Genomic DNA, 6,343 nt, shown 5'->3' on the forward strand with positions numbered 1-6,343 from the left:
AATTTAAACAGAATTCTTAGCAATACAAATGTTGACAGAACCCCTATCTTTCTATCATTTTTTTTTCTAACAGCAAAGATCACAATGACAGAAATGAATGNTCAGAATGTAAAAATATTTGTGCAAAATTGCATTAACTGTTCTCACCATCTAATCGCGGTAAAACCTCAAACACAATGGCCATAATGAAGAAAAGCTACGCTAGAAGTTCTGGATGTCAAATGGGGATTATACAGTTACTAACCCCATGGAAAGGACTGTGCAGCACCATGGAAGCAGAGCAACAGACGTGGCAGCCATGACAGCCAGGAAGCTGGATGAGAGTGCCAGGTCAACCAGTATAGCCATCCATCAGAGACTGCAAATCAATGCCAGCTGAAAACTCATTTCAATGTCTTTATTCTTGAGTTTGCAGAACACAAAGAAATGTTTAAGTCTTTTACCCTTCCTCTTAAGGAGTGTCTTGTGCATTGCTGGCAATCCTTAGAAGAGCTGAATCATGGACTCTCTGGATTTACCTACACCAATCCATTTAACTGGTATTTGAAGCTCATCTTCAATAAACCGAACATAATTTTGTGTGTTGACAGGTAGGTCCTTAAATGTCCTTGCTTTAGATATGTCTGTGTTCCATCCTGGGAGAGTCTTATACTGAACTTCCACTTTATTTAAGACATCTTGGTTTGCTGGGAAATGAGGTATGATTTCCCCATCTAATTTGTAAGCAACTCCAACTTTGCTTTCCGTAAACATATCCAAAATATCCAGCTTGGTAAGGGCCAACACAGTAAATCCATTGATCATATGAGCATACTTGAGTGAAACAAGGTCCAACCAGCCACATCTTCTTTTCCTTCCAGTAGTTACTCCAAATTCTTTGCCCCGTGTTTGTAATAATTCTCCAATTTCATTGTCTTGTTCTGTGGGAAAGCCACCAATACCAACTCTAGTGGTGTAAGCTTTCACAATTCCATATACTTCTCCAACATTGTGAGGGGGCATACCCAAACCTGTACAAACACCTCCAACAGTACAGTTTGAAGAGGTTACAAAAGGATAAGTTCCAAAATCAGTATCTAACAATGCTACGTTTGCACCTTCTACCAAGATTTTCTTGGGTGGTCCATGGAGGGCCTCATATAGGAAATAAACTCCATCCTTCACTATCGGTTTAATCCTTTCCATATAACCCTCGAGTTGCTGTAATTTACCTTCAATGTCTATTTCCAAAGTCGGGTATATAGATTTATACTGGTTAGCTAGAATTTTGAACCTCTCAGAGAAGAAATCAAAGTCAGAAACAAGATCACACATCCGAAGTCCACTCCAAGCAGCTTTAGAGGAATACACAGGGCCAATACCCTTTTTTGTGGTACCCAATTTTTTTCCTGCTTGCTCTTGTCTCTACTGTTCCTGGGAAAGTCAAACACAATATGAGCTCTGTCCGATATGATAAGCCTTTTCTCCCAGCCATCAAGACCTTTCCCCTTTTGAACATTTTTCTCTGCTTCTTCAAACAATCCAGGAAGATGAATTACCACTCCATTTCCAATAAAGGCAGTAACATTTGGGTTAATTATTCCACTAGGTAAAAGATGAAAGTCATATTCCACAGAATCTACAACTGTGTGGCCAGCGTTATTCCCTCCCTGGCAGCGGCACAGGATGTCGGAGTCCTGCACCAGGAGATCCACCACCTTCCCTTTGCCCTCATCGTCCCACTGCGCTCCCAGCACCACAGTCACCCGGTTCCCTCCAGACCGCGCCCTGGGGTGGCCACAGTCACCTTTGGGCAGGGAGGTGGCCACCAGGCTGCTCTCGGAGATCCGGAGATCGACATGGCTCCCGGCCTGGCAGAAGAGCCTTAAGGAGACCAGGCAGGAGAACGGAATGTGAACCCAACTCTTACTCAGGAATTTTATCCTTGGAAATTTATACTAATATATTCTCAAACTCTGAGCTTCCTTTCTTAACTCTGTAGTGTACTAATGAGCAACATAATACATTATGCTTTTCTTCTACAGTGCTTTTTTATGTCTAGTATCTTAATTCTTATTTCTAAATTTTTACTTTTCTGCTTATACCTATCCAAGCATATTATTTATTTATTCCATTTTAAGCATATTACTCATAACTATTTTAAATTCGTGATCTCTTAAATTGGGCATTCCTAATTTCAATATGGTCCTTGTTTCGTTTCTTCAAAGACACTCCCAGTCTTCCTTGGAGAGTACCTTATATGTTTTTATAAGATGCAAAACTGTCATATCGTGACTATCCTGGTGTGATATGAACACATAGCAGATGTCTTCTGAAGTCCCAGGAAGGCCAGAGAAGCTTAGTTCATTCTCTTTAATATACCCTTTAGGCTCTGGTGCTCACAAAAGGTTATTCCTGGTAAAATGTACTTTCTATTGAATATATACTTTGGTAAATATAGAAAAGTCTGAGTCATTTACAGGAGTAAAGTTTATCCTTCTGTTTCTGCAAATGTGTGCTTAATTTATTTCCAAGAGACGTGTCATTGAGATTAGACATTTTGCTCCCCTCTACTGGTTCTGGCTAAATTTCTATTCTTGGGTTGATGTTCCATTAGATTGTGGCCTGTGTTAACTTCAAAGCTGCCTGACTTTCAAGTTTTAAATACTATAGTTTATTCTGTATATACACTTTCGGCTAAATAAAGGAAAATTGTTGCTGTTGTTTTTCTTTTGTTAACTGTTATGATAAAGTATCTGTTAGAATGATTAAAATCTCTGTAATTGGGGTAGGGGATATAGATATATCTTGATGGCAGATTGCTTGCTTAGAAAGCCCAAGGTTCAATCTTCAGATCATGGAAGTGCTCGTGTGTGTGTGTGTGTGTGTGTGTGTGTGTGTGTGTGTGTGTGCGTGTGCACGCGTGTGTGTGTGTGTGCGCGCGTGCATGTGTGTGTGTGTGCGTGTGTGTGTCTGTATACACACATAGGTATATGCTCACATAAACACACACACACAGAGAAACACACACGCACACACACGCACACACACACATCTTTAATTGCTAGAACAGAGAATAGAAGTAGATCTTGTTTAATTATTTTCAAATATAGAGTTCTCAAACTGAAATATGTAGATAAATATGAAAGAATTAAGACCCAGAAAAGTGAGCTGAAGATATCTTCTGCTTTATTAGCATGTGTTAATGTTATTATGCATATATCCATAATAAATTCCATCCCTGAACTACAAACACGATACCTTTAAGATTCATTTACTACATAACAGTCAAAACATCTACTACCTTTCTTTTTCAGCAGTTCAGATATTTCTTATCCAGAATTTTCTGAGGAAAATTAATGCCACCCAAGGTACTTAAAATGCATGTAATTGAATGGAAGCCTAGCTGATTAGAATAAAAGAGGAAATTGAGAGGATAGTTACAAGAGACCCAAAGTACAACCTCTAAGGCTTTTGAGGCAAACAAAAAATTGGAGGAGGGTAATTAAGTTCAGAATTTGTAGCTGTGTTCTGATACTTGCGAGCTTGTACTGATGGATCTCCTTTTCTTTCCATTATTATTCACTAGAATTTAAAAGGAAGCAACCTAGATAGTGCTTCTTACTCACATCAAACAATATAGAAGCTGCTAAAACGTCACTGAGAAATACAATCAGTAGAGACTGGTTCCTGTGCTGGATCAAGGCAATTAAGGGTAGTGAGTATGAGGGCAACTGTCTGAAAAAGTGAAATAGGAGTATTTTAAGGAAAAAAGATATTTACATTTTAATACTTTTCTGTGTTAATAAGCACTGAAGAAAACCTTTGGATAGTGTGTATTCTATAAAATGAACACATCTTCTAAGGTGGAATGATGATCAAAGCTGAAACATGGAATACTGAGATACTTGTCTACATGAGATTCTTTCCTAAATTACTTGCCTTGAAAACAGCATTCTGGCATACTGCACATATTGGAAAAAGTATAAAAACAGTATCTCTCTCACCTTTCCTCTCTGTGTGCCATATGATTATCCTAAATTATCATGCTACTTTATAATTTAGAATGATCATATATCTATGGTTTCCCAGTGAGTTTTAAATGGGAATTTTGTGAAGATAATGTATAAGGTGGGTTACTAGGTTATTATAAAAAGTAGCTCATTGTTGACTAACTACAGAGTTAAGCTGTATTATATCTTTTCTTCACAGTCGCACAGTTCAGCCTTTCAGCTGCATCCACTGATGATAGTCATGAAATTAAGATAAACCTTGGACTTCCACACTATTAATAGTGTAGATGCCATGAGATTGATTATATGGGTTTCTGTGTTGCTTTATAGTATTATTTCAGGAAAGAAATTTTGGCATTTTAAGACAAAGGTAAAAATAAAATCTATGCTAATTATTAAGGAATGATAACTTTTCTAAAGCTTACAGTGGCAAATGCCCTGTGTAGAGATGATTGGCTTTACACAAATAACTAAGGCATATTCTGTCACTCAGCATTTATTAAAGCCATTTCCTCCTAGAACCATCAGGACTGTGATAGATTTCATGCCCATCTGTCATAATCAATTGATTTTTTTCAGCTGACAGACTGAAGTACATGAGGGGATTCCTAGATGATAGCATGGTCAGTTCTCCCTTCTGTCAGGAAATTACAAGGTAGATTGAACACGAATTCATTTTACCTATGACAAGCAACTTCATTCTGATGCCTCGAGGCTACAGAATTTTCTGCCCTTATCTGTTATTCTGTCATGTGAAGATATTTTCACATTTTATTTACTAATCTTCAGGCATTTTTTCTGTCCATCACATAAGGTATGTTTGTAACATTAGCTAATCATAATCACTTTGAGTCAGTACCAGGAAAAGGATATCCACAATCATATTTTCTCATTTCAGACAATAATATATTAATATTCTATATAATTTAAAATTTTAAGATTTATTGTCATATGCTTGAATGTAAATTAGGGTGTATTGTCTATATGAGTATTTGTGCACAAAAAGGACAGAGATAGACAATGGATCACTGGAAGATGAAGGTACAGGTGCTTCTGGGATGTTTATCTTTTTTACAAGATTGCTGAGCAATCTTTTTGTCTTCGTGTTTACTTGATATGTCTTTGTAATCTGTCAGTTATATTGCCAACCTCTGAACTTCAAAGTTTTTATTTTAATAATATTAGAATCTGATAAAAGATGGAAATATATAAACAAGTTGTTTTAAGTCATATAGTATATGAAAAAATTGTCTCTGAAAAAAGTTACCAATAAATAATAACATATGAGACAAGTCCCAGTAGTGTAAAAGATATTGTTTAGCAGAGGATGAATTTCAACATGCGCCAACTCTAAGGATTTTTATCATGTGCCTAAGGCTAGGGTGTCCATTAATGAATTCACGATAAGATACCACCTGGATTTAAGCCTGTTTTTTAAGTAAGAATGCCAGGGCACTACATTAGAATTCAGCCAGCATCTGATCTTGCCTTTGTTTCAATATTCAGCACCTAATAAAAGACATACTAAATAAATACTTTTTTTTAACCTTTAACACCAACCATTTTTAATTCACATGCAAATGGAGAGACACTATGCCAAATATACATCTTATGAAACATTTTTAGTCAGCTTATATTACATATGCAGAAATTTTTCTAAAATTACAATACTATGGGAATGTATTCTCATTTTGCAAGTATGATTTTTTTTTACATGTTGACTCTTCCCATTTCTTAATAGAAAGTAGGTTTTCTGTGGCACAAGGTAAGTACCAACAATCTCTCAGTTGTTTGCATGGAAAACGCTGTTGGGCAGTGAAGATCTCTGCAAAGCTCACAGGAAGCACTGAGGAGACTTTATTATGCAAGAATTCATGTTTCATACAGTTTTAATCTGTCCTTATGACTTTGTTTTAAATTATTTTTATTTTGGCTTAATTCAATGCAAATATGGATTTGATATAATTTCTTGTTAAGAAGATTTGTTTTATTCCCTCTAACATTAAAAAATTCAAAATGCTCATAGGCTTCACTCTCTAAATTTCTTTACCTGAGCACATGGTCTTTCTCCATGTGTTTTCAAAGTATTCTTCCATTTCCAGGGCAAGCACTTGACACTGTACAGCTACTTCTAGAAGAAACTATCAGCACAGTGCAAGCCGGAGAAGTGTTTTCTCAAAGACCAGCAGGCTTCTAATTATGTACTTTTAATAACAGAAGATTTCATCAGCAATTTATTTCAGTTCTTGTATGAATTGTTTATGCAATTATTTTTATGTAATAAAAACCCTCATAACTATTTCCATCTACGGCGGTATTCTCCATTGTTTTCCTCTGACTTGCTCATCTAA

General features: G+C 36.4%; 1 pseudogene; it reads right to left on the reverse strand.

Annotated features, from left to right (window-relative positions):
• Nucleotides 1-377: 377 nt before the first annotated feature.
• Nucleotides 378-6,065, reverse strand: LOC110323220 (annotated as a pseudogene).
• Between the last annotated feature and the right edge of the window lie 278 nt (nucleotides 6,066-6,343).

Source organism: Mus pahari, chromosome 6, assembly GCF_900095145.1.
Source record: "Mus pahari chromosome 6, PAHARI_EIJ_v1.1, whole genome shotgun sequence".
Taxonomy (NCBI): Eukaryota; Metazoa; Chordata; class Mammalia; order Rodentia; family Muridae; genus Mus; species Mus pahari.